The 19,591-nt window shown below is 44.6% G+C and overlaps 1 protein-coding gene across 5 annotated transcripts in view; it reads left to right on the top strand.

Annotated features, from left to right (window-relative positions):
- The window catches only part of FOXN3 (forkhead box N3), a 202,821-nt gene that overhangs the window by 32,039 nt on the left and 151,191 nt on the right, over positions 1-19,591 (top strand). The window contains exon 1 of one of the 5 annotated variants that reach the window (XM_054275774.1): positions 5,863-5,929. The exons of the other annotated variants lie outside the window; for them this stretch is intronic. The gene's annotated coding sequence lies outside the window, so the exon portion shown is untranslated. Of the gene's footprint in view, positions 1-5,862; positions 5,930-19,591 lie in introns of those variants that run through there. 5 annotated transcript variants of the gene reach the window in all.

Raw genomic sequence — 19,591 nt, 5'->3', positions numbered from 1 at the left:
AGAGTGTTATTTTCAATATTTGTGTTTCAACACAGGGCTGCAAGTTGGGAGGGAAGAGCAATTTCACAGTATAACCAATCTCTGTGTGTGAACATCACCTCAAGAGGAAGTTAAGGGTTGTGTTGCTGAAGCTGAGCCTTCCTCCTGGTTGGTGTCAGCTGCAGCTCCCTTCTGGCTGTGCACAGCCTCTTCCTGCTGGGGCATGAGCCACCACCAGGGCTGGGCGAGTCCTTCGTCTGGTGAAGCCCAAATTGAAGTTAGGATCTGTAAGAAATCTCTTCTGGTTCCCCAGCCTGTGGGTGCAAGCAATCAGTGAGTTTGTCTGCTCAGTTTTGTGGGGTTTTTTCTGCTTCCTTTCTGAGACCAAAGGTGGTACATTTTTTTAGTGGAAGTGGGGGCAATCCAGCACCAGAGGTCATTTGGCTTGTAGATTTTCCCTGCTCACTTAAAAAGTGAAGCTGGCACCTCTTGGAAAGCATCTTTCCTATGCTGAAAATATTATCTGTGCTTTCGTGCTTTTGTCCTTCACAGTTCTTCAGAGCCGTGTCTGAACAGGGGTGAGAAACCCATCTCTGTGGTGGGCTGTTTCTCTCCTAAACTCTCCATGAACTCTGTTGTGGTCTCAAGGGGGAGGCTGTGGTGTTTTATGGATGCATTAAAAAAGGCTAATTTTTTGTTGGCTGTTCTGCATAAATCTGGGAGCAAACTGTTGTAGGTTGAGATGGCTAAAACTGGCTGTCTGTATTGAGCATGGCGAGGGCTCTGGGCTGGGTATCTCCGGCCAGGCTGCGTCATCCTGCCACAGCAAGCAGCCAGGGGGAGAACAGAAACCTGAGATGCACAACATGTAAATACTCCAGAAATACGAGGAATTTGGCAGGAAGGCCAGCAGTGGCTTCCTCTCTCCCTGAAGATACCGCCATATGCTGAGAGATGAATCCAGTTATTTCAGCAGTGCTGGCAAAAGTAGTTTTTGGCTCCCCATTGCTCCCAGGCTGGCACGAGCAACTGCCCTGTCTTCTCGGCGCCCGGGGGCTGCAGGGTGAGGAGGAGATGTGGAACACCAGGGGAAAGCAGTGCCATGGGAGTAGCAGGGCCTGCAGGGTGTGAGGCAGCTGCCTTGGGCAGAGGGCCTCCCTTGGGCAGTGCATCTTCATGCACGCCATTCCCCTCACCTGGGTTTGGGGGCAGGATTGAGGCTGGCACAGGGGTGAGTGCTGAAGGCAGGACACGCCTCCTGCTTGTGCCCTTTGCTGTCTCCTTTGTGTTTTGAGATCTGATGGGATTGTGCCACAATACGGAATAGCTGCAGGCAGATCACTTTTATGATATATTACTGCAATAAAATTACAAATTTATGGCAGTCAGAGATCTAGACATGTGCCCATAATTTTTCCTTGCCGCTGTGTATTGTCTGGTTAGTTGGCACATGAACTCAGTTGATCCCTGGGAGAAAGAGATGATGCTGGGTGAGCTGCCCCTCCCTGCTCAGTGCCTTGGGCCCTGACATTCCTCCCTGGAGCCTGGCACCGCCAGGGGTGTGGGGCTGGCAGAACACAGCGGGGCCTTTTGGGTGGGTTTGGGCAGTAGGAAACAAAGTACCACGGCAACCCCTCTTCTGAGAGATCTCCTTTATCAGCTTGTGGCAAACCTTGGGCTCCTGCTCATCAGTGGTACCACTTTTCTGGCCTTGTTACTGCTGCAAAATGGAAGGTGCATGGTGGGTTTTGGGCTTCTTTGTGGGTTAGTTTGTTTGTTTGTTTGGGTTTTTATGTTTTCGGGGTGTTTTGGTGGGTTGTAGGGTTTGGGTTGTTTTTTTTTTTTTTCATTTGTTTGTTTTCTTGGCGTTTTTGTGTTGGTTTTAAAATTTTAATATTTATTTATTTATTTATTTATTTATTCTTCATTTTTTAATGAGGAGGAATGCCAGGGTCAAGAATTCGCATCAGGCTTCTGGTTCCACTCTTCTGTACATAGCCCTTCTCCCTCCATGCCATCTGTCAGTTGCAATTAATGCTTTAATACTCTCTGCAGGGTAGCATTGCTATTTATTTATTCCAATGTTTAAGTTTCTTTTTGACCTTTGGGATTAAGCTGGAGTGCCCAGACATCATCGTGGACTGTGAAAATCCCAAGATAGCATGTCACAAGCTCTTGAAAAGGGGGGAAATATGTGAAATGTTGGTTTTAGCTGTGTTTTCTTTGGCTTGCTTTCCTAGCTGTGGCTCCTGGGGCAGGGGAGGGGACCAAGGCCCTAGTTCCTGTGGTGTCACCCAATGCAGAGAACATTTGGTGTGCAATGCCCCAGAGTCCTGATGGATACCACCTTGCTGCTCCTCTGCTCCTGGGAGCCCTTCCCTGCTGGCTGGACCCTGGAATTCAAGCACAGTCTCCTCAGTGTAGCCTTGGAACTGCAAGACTTCTGACTCACATGGCTTTTTTTCCTTCAGAGGTAGCCAGAGCCTGAGACCATCCCACAACAGTATTTCTTTAATAGAAGAAAGATTAGATGTATCATAATCTAATTAGCAATCCTGCATTTCTCGTCTTTATCTGCCACCAGGAGCATCTCTCAGGGTGGGCTCAGGGTTGTTTGCGTCCCTGAACTTGCAGCACGTTCTGGGAACCCTGTTCCTTTCTATTGCCTTCCTTTGTTATATTCTATTTTCTGTCTGTGCTGGGGGGGTGTTGTTTGGGTTCTGTTTGACTCCAGTTTAGTGTGTGACTCAGCATTGCTGTGTGTTTTGTTCTGCTGGTGGTTACAGCATTCCCCAAAACCTCCTGGTGCTTTCACCAAAGTGTCTTACCCTAAATCTGTGGCTGTGATCTCCCTGCCAGCCACCACCCTCCTTTGCCTGCTGAGGTCTTCCCTTGGCCATGCCATCCTATGATGGAGACCATGTTTACCTGGAGATAGCATGCACATTAGCCAGTAATTCTCACATTAATTGCTTTGTGATAACTGCATGGTATCAGGCAGGGTCCTGCGGACGATTCCCCTGCTTACCCCCACTGGCCTGGCTGCCCTGGCCCTCTGTGGGTGCCCCCCTCAGCTGCTGGGGAGCTCACCTCCTGCCACCAGCATCTGCAGATGGTGCTTTCTTTCCCCTGTGTCTGGATAGGATATGTCCTTTTTATTTTGCATCCTGGAGCCTTTAATTACTCCCAACAAGTCCCTTTCACACTTCAAAAATCCTGTAGCAATTTCAGTTTGAATTGCTTTCTCTGAGGCTTTGGCTTAGATGAGTGCACCTGCTCTGGGGTTCCAGTGGTAATTGGGCTGTAATAGTTATGGTCCTTTAAATGCACTTAAGGTACTGTGAGCTTTAAGAACTGATAATGGTGCAATCTGGCATCTCAGCACCAGTTTTGTCTTGAGCATTTTGGTTTAAATTGTATTGTTTTGCCATTTGTGAAGATTACAAATATTCACAGGTTTTGGAACTTGGATGAATTTAATGAAATGCTGCCCTGTGCTCATGTACCCATCCCACAGATCTGGGTCCTGGGCTGCTCCTCATTTCCCACTCTGCCAAACCCCTGCTGAGCTCAGTGGGAGTTTTGCCAGAACAAGGCCCTAAAAAAGAAGTATGACTCATTTGAGCAGTTGTGCTCATTTATGCACCAGTCCAGGCTCACGTTAAAAGGATATTAAACAAAAAATACTAAAGAACCTACTTGTCTTGTCCTTGCCTAGAGCAAACATTTATCCTGGGACTGGTCTAGCAGGTTAAAGATGGCTTTTCCTCTGGTTTGTGTGTTACTTAGGATACTGTGGTGTGGAGAGCATCAGGGCTTTTTACAGTTCTCTGCTGCCTTAATTCCCTTCTAAGGAGGCAGAACAGGGAGGCGGATGAAGAAAAGAGAAATACATCTCTCTCAGGCACATACCATAGCAAGAGGTGTGCAGCCTGTAGCCTGCTGCTGAACTCAGAATATAACATCTCCAAAATTACCAGTTGTGAGTGTGATAATGAACTGAAAGTAAACATGGCTCAGTTTGCTGTGAATCATTCTTGGGGGGTTTAATTGGACTTGGATGAGCTGGCATTGTTGCAGTGCAAGAATAGAGTTGTTTCAGAATTAGACAGACATATCTGCTTAGCAGTGCAGAGCTGCTGCATCCCAGTAGTACTGGGGAGACTTTATCCTCAAAAAGGCTTCCTAGGACGGCTTGAGGAAGTTCTCTGTGTGGGGAAGGAGCCAAGTGCTCCCACAAGGCCCCAGCACCTGGGAATTCACCTGCTGGTACCAAATGCCCTCAGATGAACACTTGGAGTTAAGCTAGTCACTGTGAGATGGAAGATTTTCCCTCACCAGAAAAGGCCTCTAAGCTCTCCTGGCAGGGAATAGGGGCCATGAAATTATGATAATGGTAGCTGCTATTATGAGATGTTACTGTAAACAAAAACAAGCATTTTTGTGCTTTTCCTTCCAGAAGAAATTTAAATTCCCAAAGCAGAACAACCTGTTCAGAACGGCTCAGACAATGTTGTACATCCAGGCAAGGAAAATACTTTACTTCCCTTAGGAAAGTGATTGCAGGTTAGCTCCATGAGAGGTACAGGTGTGGGGTGATGCCCTAACTTGGTGTTTGACTGGAGTAGTTTGACTAACCTGTGAAATTCAGAGAACTTGAAAATGGGAACTACCCTGTCCTGTAGTGGGGAGACCCAGGAATTGCATATTGCCCTCTTTAAGCCATGATCATGATTATGGGATGAGGCAAAGAGATTTATATAAGCCATTCTCATTAATGCCAGTGGGAATTACCCAGAGCTATACAAGTACATCACAGTAAGAAATGTGCCTTGGCAGTTCACTATTAATATTTGAAGATAGTGCAAGCAAAGTCTCCTTCTCTGAGTCAAGTGGGCAAAAATTAGAGGGGCGGGGAAGGGAGAGGGAATTTTGTTGTTTTGGTCCTTGGAGAGGTTATGGAAAGGTGAACCATTCATACATACAGACCCTCAGATACAAGGAGTTGCAGGTGTATGTCTCATGTTAGCTGTCCCCATGGCTGTAACTGCAGGTATTTAGCTCCTGTTGGCTGCTTACTGATGGGCAAGAGCCCATCTCTGTTTTCAGGAGCTGCTGACCATCTTTGCTGACCCACTCAGTGCTGGCGCTCACCAGGGGGGCAAGAAAGGCTGCTGCCATTCTGCTTGCAGTTCCATGCTGTATTTAAACCAGATGGGGAAATTCTAGGCAGCAGAAGCAGCGCATTAGCAAAATCAGAATTTGTGATTTTAGCCTAGTGAAGTGTCTCAAAGAGCTTGAGTTGTTTGAAGCGGCCATCGAAGCGAGTAGAAGGGACTGTGTATTTATATGAGGCACGGTGGAAGGCAGGCATTGACCTCTGCTTGATGTTTCTGAGTTAGTCATTATTCCTCTGTTTGGTTTGTATCAGTAACAAGCTTTCAAGTTAGTTTCTTCATATTTTGCCTTTTTTTTTTTTGGCTTGAGTTGGTATGCAGTCTCAGTCATAGAATGTGAGTTCTAGTAGGAAGTGTTATTGTATTTATGGGTCTTGTCCTGCTGTTTACTCAGTACAGCCATGCCTTCAGTTTACTCAGTACAGCCAGCCTTCTCCAATTCACCCTCCTTCCATGGATGACAGAGCTGAGGCTGCAGCTGGTAGCAATGTGGTGCTGGGGTGCTTGTCCAGTCCCTGCAAGAACTGTGGCTAATTGCTGCCATGCTGTTTAAACTAATTTTCTTTATTATTCTTAGCATTATTTACATATTTTTTTATGGAAACCCATTCCATTCAAACAAGATAAAATAAAATTTACTATTCCTGACAGATGTTGACAGCTTTGGAGCAATGCAGGACACGCTGATTACATCTGTGCAGTGCCACTGCCTTGGAAGAAGGTTCACCAAAGCAGACGAGTCCTGCCTCTCACCCTGCGGATAAATGCCAGAGGTAACCTTTACAGCTGCACCTTTCAGTGACAGTCCAGCCCAAAGCCCAGGGTTCCCTACTGACAGCTCCTTGCTCACAAGGCTAGGCTGCACAAGTTGAAATTCATCAGTTTTCACATTCCCAACAAATGAACTGGGGAGGTAGAAGTTGGTGCTGTGGATGCTTGGTGCAAACCACCTTCAGGACTTTTAGTAAAAAGTCCATGGTCTTGGACATCATCAGCTGCTGCACATAACACTGAGGAAGGTTGTGTGTACCCTCAAGCTGAAAGCAGAAGAAAGCTGAAAGCACATTTCTCTCCTTCAGCTGAGCAGTGACCCGGTGTCTATACCTCTTATCACCCCTATATGGCAGGAACTCTGATAGGGTTTAGCAGCACAATGGTATGTGCTGTTTTGATACTTGAACAGAGATAACAGAATGCCTAAATAAATCCTGTTTGATGCTTAAATAAGGATTTCATCCTGCCATGTCTGTAGGCAGATACCAAACAGAGTTTATAATTCATTATCCAAGAATTTGATCCTTTCTATCTTTGTTTTTTTTTTTTTTTTTTTTTGCATTCCAACTTGGGGTACTTTTACTAGGTAGTAATAGTGGAAAGGAAAGAAAGAACATAGTCACATAATACTCATATGGAATAAAGTTAGCAGATAATTAGATGTTGGAAACTGTGGACCTAGGAAGCTCCAGTTTCTTCCTTAATACTGATACTTAATTGGACATTAGCAAGTAGAAATTCTTGAATGTTCACTTCTTTCCTGTTATTAAAAACCAGTCAGACATGTGAGGATGCATGTCTCCTGTGCCTTGCTATGTGGCAACAGTTACAGGGTAAAACTACTTGAACACCCTGCTGCTGCTACCATATCTGGTGCTTAGCAGCTGTTAGTGGGCCCAGCCAGGAGCACCGCACTTCTAAGGCCAGAGCAGCTTTCAGACTGCAGCTAAAGCTTCTGCTACTGTTACTGTTCCTCCTCCTCGCAGTTTGAGTGACTAAAGCTGAGCCTAGCTGCAGGATGGGTAAGGCTGCAGGATGGGTAAGGCTGAAGCGTGGTTCCCTCCCGAGTGCAGGCATGGCCCGGTGATGGGAGCTGGGGACAGCTGTGGGCACCAGGGAGAGAACCCAAGTGAGGGCAGCTCGGTGATTGCTGGAAAGGGAAAATGATATTTTTATTCCAGCAGCTAAAACCCTTTTGTATTTTGGTTTCTTTTAGCAGCTATTTATCCAAAACATTTGGGAGAAAAGCTGTCTCTTTATTAAATATTTAACACCCTTGCCTTCAGCTGTGGGCTGAGAAAGCTCCCAATCCACATGTGAGTCACCAAGAACTCCTCCGACAGAAGCAGAGGAATTCCAGACTGGAGATTGCTAGAGGAAAAAAAAGCTCGCTGCTTTGGAAAAAGTCCAAAATGGTTCACATCTCTCATATATCATAAAACGAGCACTGCAGTCAGTCTGCTGGGTGTGTGGACAAGGAGTCACAGAGTCCCAGATCTGAAGTGGAGAAGTTCTCAAAATGCTGGGGAGCATCACACCCTATATAATACAGATGAGAAGTACACCCAGTAACTGGTCTTTTATTAAATGCTGTCTGCATTTGGATCCTGACATGTCAGAGGTGACAAGGTGTAGATCACTGCTTCCTGTAGTAGTTTGTTCCATTGCTGAATTAGTGCTAGTTTTAATCCATTCAGCTTTCACCTCCAGCCATACGTTAGCAGGCATCTCTCGGCAAATCCAGGACATCCATGATTTGGAGGTGCCCTGCTCACTCAGGATGACAGTCTGGGATTCATGTTCAGAGAGCATGAGTGCAAGCTTCTGCAAAAAGAGCATATGGTAACAAATGGTGCAATAAGAATGAGTTGTGATAACAAAAAAGGTCACGGCTGTCCCTAGCACTGCTGGTGGTGAGCACTGTGCTTACATGTGCTGTGCAGGCGTGGAGCGTGTGATCAACTCTTTTTATTTCTATTAAAGTGATAGGAACTGAAGGAATAAAATAAGATGAAACTTTTTTGGCATGTTTCGCCCTTTGGCCAAATTATTTTATCAACATCCCAAAGAAGTTTTCAGCTGCAGATGTTGTGTCAGTCTCTGTCCCATAGCCAATTAGAAACATCTCCAGCAGTGGTTTTTCACCTCTTTCCTCTGCGGACCACTTAAAAATTTTTACTGGTGACGAGGGTTCCTCGTATAGCAAACTTACACCTCCTGACAAGAGGTTTACTCTTCCCATTCCTATTTGTAGATACTTAAATGGAGTTCACAGTATATAATAGTATTTTCACTGGTTGAAAACCATTGGTCTTTGACACAGGTATTTTCTGTGCACTCTGAGATCACTCCTGCAGGGAACACATGGCCATTAAACATTTTTTAGGCCATGTGCTCTGAGTGCTTTAAAGGAACTTCTTGTAGCTAATGTACCTGATTCTCATTTCAAAGCAATGTTTCTATATTGCCTTGTTTTGAGCTTATTCCTGATTTAAAATTATGAAAGAAGTGCAAGCCTTACAGCCTCACCACCTAGCCCTACATGGTGCCTGTTGGAAGGTGAGGGGTGACACCAGTAGCATGTGTTAATAACACATCCTCCGTGGGGCAGCACTGACTAGCGGGCATATTCTGGTACAATCACTTGGCTCCCTTGGCCAGGACCTCTGCCTTGTGCAGGTGGGACTTGCACAGCTACCTTTTGTATGTGCCTGCCTTTTGGGTGGAAAGTGTTAGCAAAGATGACTCTTTCTGGCCTGTGCTGTGTTGCCTTATATGGGAGGAGTGAATGAGGCTGTCAAAAGTCAGTTTGAACATTAGAGACTGAGAGTGGTCAGATCTGATGGGCATTCTGCAAAAAACAGGAGACAAGATGACCAGGAGATGGTTTGTCCCAGCACTATGAAAATGTTAGGACCCTTTATAAAACTCACTGACCAGATGTGCTGCAATGCGTAGCTGGATGAACGTTGTGTGTAAGGACTCCTTACCAGCAGGAGCTGGTGTGGCCAGCCACCTGTGCCTGAGCTGGCCAACACAGCTGGCAGCCCCATCCCCTAGCCATTGCTCAGATTGCCCAATACTGCAATCACCAGCTCTTTGATGAAAGGCAGGTTCATGTATCAGATTGTTGAGCATTAGGGATAGGGGATTAGATTTGCAGTGTAATCTTTCTGTAACATGCCTCTTGATCCAGAGACTGTGCCTTATAAAAGAGCTCTTTTCTCTCTGACATTGTGGAGGCCTCCTCAGGGACAACTGTCTTCTACCTTCATTTGGAGATAGTGAGGCTGCTGCTGACCTGATGTTTGTCAAGGTCACAGCTGCACCAGGCAAAATTAGTTCTGTGCAGGACAGTTAAGTAGATTGGATTTTCTCAGTTGTAGCTGATTTGCTTTCATCTGGCTTCCTCTTGCAAAACCATTTAAAGTCCATTCCCCTTTGCCCCCCACTGCCTATTTATGGGAAAAGACTGGAAGGGGGATATTCCTGCCTGAGGTTCAATTCTGCTTCAAGCCCTATTCTTATATCTTTCCAGGAAAGTGTCTACAGAGGCTGGGGCAGGCTGTGTAATCACTCTGGAGCCTTGGGTTGTATTTCATCCCATCATGAATGTTGTAGGGCCAGTTGGACTGGTCCTCCCCTGTGCCAGCTGACTGCAGCTTTGCACTGTCTGCTTTGGATCCAAAACCCTTCTGGGACCCTTCTGCAGATTCCTGGTGTGTCGCTGCAATTTTAACTGAGCCCCTTTCCAGTCCAGCTTTGTTTCTGGAACCTGATGAAGCCAGTTAATCTGAGTCAAAATGCATCAAAGCCCATGTCGTCTAATCAAGGAAAAAACTTCTGATTTGAGTAGCAGCTTTGGCTGGTTATGTTCTGGCCACTAGGAAAGCTGTCAGCTCCCTGGCTGTGCTGGCAAACCGTGCCATATGGTTGTGCGTGGGAAGCCAGTTCCTTGGGAGCATGGGGCGCTACCAGAGGGAGAGTGATTTTCACCCGGCTGCCTTTCCCTGCAATGGCTTTGCCAACGGGATATAATTATGGTGGATCTTTGCCTGCTTCCTCAGGTTGCAAAGCAACCACCAATGGAAAAGACCTCTTGTTTCTAGGTATCCTCCTGTTTTCAATCCCTTTTTATTTTAAGGTATAGTGAAACCTGCAGTCTGCAGAAATTGCCGCCTGGTGCATTTGGGAAGAGTTGGCTGGAATTTGTGGCAGACAGCTGACAGAGTGCAGGCTCTGTGACACTGATGATAGACTGTATGATCCCTGTTCATCTCTGTGGTGTGAAGGGGGAAAATTCATAGGGAGGTTTGCTTGAGGGCCTGGCAGGGGCAATGTGGTGTGTGAAGGGGATGTTTCCTTCTTTGCATAGTCACCTTCAGCCTATCAAAAATCTTTGCTAACTGGGACTATATGGAAAAAGGGAGTATGGAGATAATTGAAGCAAAGGGGAGCTATTCTATGGTATGTTCCCACCTCCCCAAAACTGTAGCTGATCAGAGTTTAAGGGAGATGAGCTTTAGTTTCTCCCAGAGCTTCATGTCTCTCCTCTCTGGGTACCAGAACAATGCTGGCAGCACTTCTAGGTCTTGAGGAGTAGGGTACAGCCGGTCTGAGGGAACCAAAAGGGCCACAGAGAGCAGGTTTGTACCCCAGTCCAGGTATGCCAAGCAAGTCCCCTTGACCTGGTTGCTCTGGTCAGCTGTATTAACAGAGAGCCTGTGTGATTCTGGGACTGTGGCATTCTGCAGACTGGCCTGGAACTGATGCTGGAATGTCCTTGTGTAGAAACTGTTGGAAAAGAGAAGGACTAAAACAAGATTTTTATATTTCATTTTCTTTTCTAAAAGCTTTGCTAACTACCCTTGTCTGTACTGCACTGAAAACATGCAATAATTCCCATTTGTCTTTGGCATTTTCTCTTGCTTTTTATTGGTATCTCCTCTGATGTTGTGACAGTATGTCCTGTGCTGGATTACAGGTATAAATACTGCTTTGGGGTTGAGCTTTTTAGTCAGCATGCATTTGGGAAAGGTGTTAGCAGCTGTCAAGGGGACAGTGCGCAGCCTGTGAACGTGCAGTAGTGGAAACATCAGCATCCTTTGTGTCTGTATTTCAGAATAAGTCTGAGGCGTGAGGATTTTAGGTTTTCTATTCAGAGAGTATTACATTAGGAATATGAAGTATTTGACATTTCTCTTATATTTACTCTTTTAATGTCAAAATGTGTCACATCTGGTATTAATTGGTGGAAAATTATGGCTCTAATTTACCAATTTGATTGTCTGGGAAAACTGAAGAGAGTGTAACATAATAAATGAATGCCTATTAATCTTTAAAATTTGTCTGTTTACTGTCTGCTGAAGCACCCTGTTATGTGGTGCTGTGAGCAGCTTTCTGGAAATACTGTTATTCCTGGAGAGGAGTCACTGCCTGGGGGGGCCATGGCCAAAGTGGTTCGGTCACTGAGGGGAGGCTGTGGCCTGCAGAAGTCCTGGGCCAGTGGTGCTCAGACACTGGGTGAGGAAGGGTTTCCTGCAGGGAGGAAGGAGGCTGCCATTTGATAATAGCCCTGAGGGGGTGCAGGCACAGTGTCCCCATTCCCTGTGCCTGGCATCCTGTTCCACACTGTCCTGGCTGTGGGGCAGGAGCAGCTCGTGGACATGGCCTTCGCTCTTCTCTGTCCCTTCACCTGCGGCTCTTACCTCCCTCTGGGTTTCTTAGTCCAGGGCACACGCTACTGCTTCATTGATGCCCAACACAATAAACATATTTGTCCCCACTAATTGTTTTAATCATTATTAATGAACATTAATTTCCAATCAGAGCTCTCCAAAAGCCCGGATTTTTTCAAACTTGCCGACACGGGAGCGTAGGCAAGAGAAGTCGGGTTGTTCTTCCTGGGGCTGCCAGTGGAGCAGTTTGTCTCGCTGGCAGTGTGTGGATGAAGCCCAGAGCACGGATACACTTTGGCAAGGCACTGTCACTCTGTCCTGACAAGCCCAGCTCTGAGGAGACAGGCCTCCACTGCCTCTGCAGCCGACAGGCAGGCAGGCAGAGGAAGCTGATGGCAGCACACTGTTACTTGGGTACTGTGTGTGGATGGTGACAGGCTCAATAGCTTTTCTATCAAAAGACACCCATGTGTTTGTGAAAATAAATTTTTGGAGGATCAAATACCAGGTGCTTATTTTAGTAGCAGAAAGCCCTGAAACATGCCAGCTCTGGAATAAGCTGATTCTGAAAGCTGACATATTCTGTATGATTATTCCAGTATATGCCATCTGTCACTAGCATATCCAAATATTTATGTATTTTGATTATTATAACTGTTACGAGGGTACTAAAGCTCATAAATAATTTCATTTTCAGCAATCATTTTATTACTCTTCCATGGTTTGATAATGACATTTTACATGTGCCTGCTCAGACTCCAACACAAGGAAGCGTCACAGCATGGCTATGCAAGTGACAGCCTTCTCACAAAAAGCCTGTGGCCAGGGGATGCCTGAGCCCATGTCCTGCCTGGGTCTGTGCCAGTTCCCACTCCCTTCATCTCCTTGGGCTTCAGACTGTGCTGTGCCTTCATTCAGCTCCATCTTGCCTCATCAAGTGACTGCACTTAGATTGGCAAATGATATAATATGACTAATTATGTTTAATGCAGATAATGTCTTATAATCAAAATAAAGAGTGGATTGCAAACAGATCCTTAAAGGGCACCAGGCGTAGAATTGACGCTGTATTTATTACCAATAACATCGCTGAAGTGCTAACAGCTGCTCAGCTCCAGCAAGTGCGGCCCCTTTGTGGAGTTATCCAGAAGAGCTAAGTGTATCAGAAGCACATTACTGCTGATAATAGTAATTAGTTCAGTAGAGCTCAAAATGTTTTGTAAAATATTATTATCTTGATTTTGCTACTCTGCAAACCGTGGCAGAGAAACAGCCTCCTTGGCTCAGAGGAGTCACTGCTGTCTGTGGGGATGGCCCTGGCTCTAGTGCAGGGCTGCTGCCCTCTCCTTGGGCAATATTGCTGTCTCCAGCTGAGTCTAGAAATCTGAGGGATGTGCCTTCTCTGTCTCGGCCTTCATTTTCACCAGCGTTAGCAAAGAGGTTTCTCTAGATGGAGGAGTGCACTGATGTGGAAGTAGATTTGGGTGTTAGATTTTTGAAAAGCCATTGTTAAGCTGAAAAAGGAAACCACAAGCTGTAAAGGTTGACAAAGCTCCTCTGTAAGGGACTCTTATTTTGCTGTGTACATTCGTTTTCTCTTGCTTACTAAAGGGATAAAGTGCAATCTAGGTTTCAGAGAGAGATGGCTGATTAATCTGTCTGCCAGGTACATATGGAAATAAATTAGCAAATGGTGCATCTGGGATTAGACTACAGCAGAGATGATAAATTATTGCCATCTTCCATGGCTGTATTACTGAAGCTTCACTGGGTTCCCGGTACTCAGTTACTTGCTATTCACATGGTATTAATGTGGCTGTGGGATGGAAAGCCTCTGTATTCGATGCAATTTTCTGTGATATGCTAGTTTGAGAACTGATCTGGTCAGACCCATAAGGATATGCTGTACACTTAGATTAAGTAAAAGCAAAGAGATTTGATTTGGTTCTTCTACTCTGCATGAAATTCTGCTGGTTTCTGGGTACAGGAATGCTCAGGAAGGAGAAAGGCAAGGACCTGAAAGAGGTTTTTCCATTAAAAAAACCTCTGTGGTCACCCTCCATCCTTTATCCCAAATAGCAGAGTTATTTATCTATGCTAACACCAAGTTATGCTCTCTGAAGGAGAGCATTCTCTGGCCTAAACCTCTCCCACACTCCCAGCTTGACCCAGATGTAGTTCTACAACAACTTGCACAACTCCTTCTTATCTCTGAGATCAAGAGTGAAACACCACGAGGGCAGGTGGTATTTGCACTGAATGCTGATACAGACTTCTCAGCTGTGTCTCTGCTTCTGCTGCATTTTTCATGTCTGTTTAAACTGATGTGTAGCTGATGGGCTGGCAGCTGAGACATACCAGCAATGCCTTACACAGGACATGCAGGTGGAGTAAATGTGACAGCAGGCATGTGGTCTCCTGCCTTTCTGGAGGAAGAAAGGGTCATGCAGAAGTTCTCATCAAGTCTGTGGCACAAAACAGCTGTGGTGCAGAGGTGTCAGATCCTGTGGCACACCAGGGAGCTGTGGGAATGGTGGCAGCATTGCTGGAAAAGCTGCAGCTGGGCTTTTAACAGGAGCTTGCAGCCTGGTGTGGAGACCCAGTATCTCTAGGTCAACCTGCATGGGCCTTCCAGATCTCTCAAAACCAGTGCTTGTGCAGGCGGCTGCTCCTGCAGGCTGACTCTGGGGCACAGGGTGGAGATGAGCAGGACAGGATTGTTACAGAGCTGCTGGTTGCTGTTCAGCTCCCACCTGTGGCACTGGTGAGTGGACGTGAGCCTGGGGCACAGGGCACAGACAGCCTGTGCTGCACTGGTCTGCTGCACCTTCAGGCTGGGCAAGGTGAACTGCTGGGCTTGAGGGGCACTTACTGGGTGACTGTGGCCACTGGTTTTCTGTTCCAGCCACTCCTTGTGGTCCATGAGTCCAGCACAATTATGGTGTGTGTGTTTGTAATTGAGTAAGGCTAACAAGAGTGGTGCCTTTCGGTACAAGATGCATGGGTGGGTGCTGTGCTGTAAATCTGAGCTAGCCAGGACTCTGAGAGCTCTGTTCAATTAATCCAAACACAGAAATGTTTACTAGCAATAGATTTATTTTCCAGTGACTTCATTTGCAAATTTTGGTTAACAACAACAGTTTACTCCTAATACGATCATGTCAAGCAGCAAGTGGAACTTACTGTTGTTCCTGGCCTTTCCCACCAAGTGTTTTGAGCAGAATGTGGAGTGAGTCAAAGGAAGCACTGGCTGATGGATGAACAGATTGCAGCACAGCCATCTATTCTATTGCGCACTTCCAGGGAAATCCCAGCAAATTAGATGTGCAGTTTTTAACTATACAGAGAAAACGAAAGAAATTACATTATGAATGAAAAATTAGGTGGAAATGTCTACTGTCTCATAAACAATTCGGGAATAACTCCCTCTAAAATATTCTGGTTTATGCATGCATTTAATTCGTGCTCTGAGAGCAAAATAAAGTTCCTAAGATAAAACAGTCTAATAATGATTTATGTAAATTTATTTGAACAAAGCAATGATGTAGTTGCCTATAATAAATAGTTTGGAATGTGAAATGAATTTATGAACTGCTTCTCTCTATATGAATACAATAGATGATAGGGGAAGCTACATAAAGAAAACATAATTTTACATTTAAAAGGGACTCTGATGCTGTGTCTAGTGAGCAGGACAGGCAGTCAAACAGATTGCTGAGTGTCTGATAAAATAATCTCTAGCTTGATTCTTCCTAGGCTATTTATAGCACATGTTTAATTTAAAATTTAGGTATGTGCTGCAGATGACCCTAACAATCATACCAGGCCCATGTATGATAATACAAATTGTTTGCCTCATATCGCACATATGCCAAAATCTCAAGTTGCTTTGCATGCAGAAAATCAGGCTCTGTATCCTCAAAATATGGCTGAAAATAGGAAAACAATTGTAGTCCCCAGCTGCTACAGGCATATGGGGCCAAATTTATCCCATCTGTTGAAGGTTATGGTGTTCTGCCAGGGATGACTTTGATCCTGTATGTTTAGCAAAGTGGAACCAATATGTCAATATAAGATGTCTTGCTACTTCTGATGTTCTCCCAATAAAACATCATCATTCAAAGTGGCGTGAATTTCCCAAGTGCCCAAGTCACAAACACTATCGTGGGGGATGTTTCAGAAGTGCTCTGATTCTTGCTGTGTTGATGTTAAAGCAGTGAACAGCAAATTGGCTTTTTCCTCAATCAGGGCTCGAGCCTAGGGGCTGCTGGTGGAATGAGTGTGTATCAGCCCCAGGCACAGAAACCAGGGGCCCTTTGAAACATTTTTAGCAAAACACTGCAGAACAGAAAGCTGTTTCTGCATTCAGGTATTGCAAAGCACATTTCACTTGAAAAACTTTTTTTGAATCAGGAATGATAGTGCCATGTAGAAATAGTAGGTTTATTTACTGTATATGCTTTGGCATACCAGGACATCTCTATATGCCTGGTGCTGGGCAGACCCACAAAGTCTGCATTTGGCTTCAGCCATTTACAAGTTTAAGAGGCATTTGAATCCCTTGATTTGGACAGGGCTAGTTTCCTAGTCCCCAGCAGGGCTTACTCTCTTGGGGGCTAGAAAGATTCAAGTAAAATGATGCTTGTCATCTGACTGGGGTTCTGGTGACATTTTTTTGTAGTTAAATTCCTCCTGGTTTATTCCGGACAAGTTCTAAGGGTCACGTGTAGGAAAGGTATGTCTTCTGCTCAGGACTTCACTGGTGGCAACAGAATGGTCTTTCCAGCATGAGGCTCGTGTGTTAAAGGCAGTAATGAACACAAAGTGACACTCTTTGGTCTCATGCTTACAGTAAGGCTGTGCTTTTGGGCCCTCCATGCATACTTGAGCAAGGCTGGGAAAATCTTATAAGTGCTGGCATAAGATACCTGCAAATTAGGAATCTCAAACCAGGCTGGTGTTTATTTTCAGCAATGCTCCATTGGACTCTGTGAATGGCAGATTCACAGATATGTTCCTTAGCATAACTGACAAAATTTTACATATAGTTATCATGGAAGATGATTGTGGAGTTTGAAATGTGACTGCAGACATTTATAATTAAATTACTTTGCCCCCATTCCGGATATAGTACCTTATAAAGAGGACTTTGAATGGCTCTGGACAGAACCACTTCAGTCTCTGTTCAGAAAGCACATAGGCACAGTTATGCTGCACTGAAGAGGTATGAAAGTACAGTGGACTTGCCCCACAAGCAGCAAATGGAAGATCATCTATTTTGCTCTATTTATTCCTTTGTGATCACTCTCTTCTCCCTGGGGCTTTCTCATCTGCACACTCTGCATTACTTATGGACTGCTAAGCCAAATCTCCAAAGACATCTGAGAAAACCTGACAGGTTCAGTTTCGAATCTCAATCAATGCTTCATTTCCCTCCAAACCAGAGTTAGCCCCTGGAAACTGGGGTGAAGGCATATCTGCCTTTTGTTTGGCTCCATGGGAAGCCATTCCTTTGCTGCAGCAGATGAAAATCAGGGAGATCACCAGATCATTTGCTGAGCTGGCGCATCTTCCTCCAGAAATATTTGGTTAATTTTAATAGCTCAACTATTTAATGTGCCAGGTTATAGTTAACACTGTCTATTGCTTGTAATGAGCTAAACTGGGACACCTCTGTCACTTGAGGGTGCTACAGCTGAAAGGAGGGTTTCATAAGAAGCTCTTGATCTGTCAGTGGCGACCACAGCTCTCGCATCTTCAGCTGAGATAAAAGCACTGTTTGCTTAACAGGATTGAATTTTCCTCAAAGAAATAATTGAAACAATAGAAGAATCACCCAAACCTGTGCTGAGCATTAGCAGATGAGCTGGTTTAAAATCGATCCATTTGGAAAGGAAGTAATGTGCAGATTGGTCAAGGTAATGATGATATCAGATGATAAAATGGACGCAAGGCTGGAGAAAGCTTGTGAGGGATATAGTGTCACCTAAAAGCTTTGCAGAAGTGCTTTTATTACCCTGAATCAGCTTGGTTTTGCACTGACACTTAGCTGTTTGCAAAGAATTATACCTGCTTCTGAGATAAATACATCTGACAGTGAACTCTTAACCCCTCTTTTTCAGGCCCCTTCTGGGCAGTGGCCAGTGGAGAAAGAGATGCCTTCAGTTTTTCCAAATACAGAGTTAGAGAAAATGGGGTGCAAAACTATGGTACATAATTTACTAGTGAGCAGAACACTTCAGGAAAATTAGAGTCATTATTGAATGTAATGAAACCTGACAAATTAGAGTTTCATAGGCCCTCCCTGAGATTAGCGTGATCCATTAAACATGCTCTCTGACTGCTAAATGGCGTTATCCCATTTCCCCATAAGAAGTTGAGAAATTCTGAGGTAACTCTGGCTAACAGCTGATTGAAAGCACCCAATGAAGAGCTCCTTAAAGTAAGAGGAGAAATTATCCTGATTAACATTATTTCCAAGAAGGTAGTCTCTAAGTAGGCTGTAAATTGTGTTAGAAGCATTTGGGTATTGCAGGGAAGGCTGAATTTGACACTGAAGTGGCCACAAAGTAACGTACGAAGTGGAGTGATCAAGGGAAGAACATTTTGTTGATTGTGGTGGGAAAATTGAATTACTCTCAGTTGCACAGCTATTCAGAATATGTACATTAAAGTGAGTGATACACAGTTTAGCAGAAGAGCGAGCAAATACAAAGAGCAGAAAAAGCCCCTTTCACAAATCCTTCTTGCCTCATTATTTATATCTTAAGATTGTTTTCACAGGGCTGGTCATGAATGCCTTATCCATTATGCAAAGACATCCCAGCGATGCAAACTAAATCAATACAATAGTATTCCTTAAAATAATTGCTTTTTCCTTGACTGATTCTACATTAAAAGCAACCTTTAAATGACAGCCATTAGCACATGAGGCCTGGTCACTGGTACTGACTGAGCTTCATGAGATAAATGGTTAAGGGTTTGTGTGATAGAGTTGGTACTGAATTTCACAACAAAGCCTTGAGACTGGGAGTTAGTGAGAGAGTGCATAAGCTGCCAGTTTGGGATAAAGGGTCTTTATCTTGTAGAAGAGGTAGCACATGGATGTTCTCAGTGTCTGGTACTTCAGAGAACACCTTAAGAGGAGATGTGTGGCTGTAGTTGAGCACAGTAATATTCCAGCCCAGATTAGCCTCTCTATTGGTAAAATGTCTCAAAATCCAAATCTCCCATCTAAAAATGTTGTATAGCATATGTGTGCTGGAGTGATGCATCTGCAGTTTAGTTTTGCTTGTTCCATGTCTTGGTCAAACCCATCACCCATCCCACGTCCCAGTTTGGGGGGTCCTGCATACTGCCAGGCACAGTCCATAGTGTCTTTCAGAAGCTTCCAGTGTAATGATGCCTGACACTGAAATGCAATAAAAATTAAAACCTGGAATAATGGCAGGCACAACAGATATTTCTGATATTTCTTCAAATATTCAAGTGAAATGCTAAATGACAAGTTAAAAGAGCTACATGACTAAAATTTAATGCTAAGAGCTGTCTAGTGTGATGATGTCATCTTGTTTCATAACATCCTCAAAGCTGACCAAAACTGATCTAGAAGACTGATTTGTGGTTTTTTTCCAGGATCACCTATTAAAAATGGCTCAGCTAGTGGTGCTTTGGGTGGTGTTTCAGTCAGAGCAATGGGTACCAGTACAATGTTAAAGTGCCATCATGGCATGTAAAGAAGAATTGAAGGAAGAAGCTTTGAAAGGTTGGAAAGGAAAACAATCACTTGAAATACAAATAAGATTCCTGTAATCTTACCTCAGCCTAGAAGGGGTCTGTCAGCATGGCTCATGTGGTGCAGAGGAAAGCATGATGAATGTGAACATAGTCCTTGAGAAGTTAAGTTTATTCCCCCCTAATCTAACTGTTTATAAACATTTATAGTGCCCATCCCTGTAATATCTGACCTCTGGTTGACATTGT

Source organism: Melozone crissalis, unplaced genomic scaffold (assembly GCF_028551555.1).
Source record: "Melozone crissalis strain CALT ecotype California unplaced genomic scaffold, PUWL_Pcris_2 ptg000018l_1, whole genome shotgun sequence".
In the NCBI taxonomy this organism is placed as follows: domain Eukaryota; kingdom Metazoa; phylum Chordata; class Aves; order Passeriformes; family Passerellidae; genus Melozone; species Melozone crissalis.
This window is presented reverse-complemented; position numbering and strand designations above follow the sequence as displayed.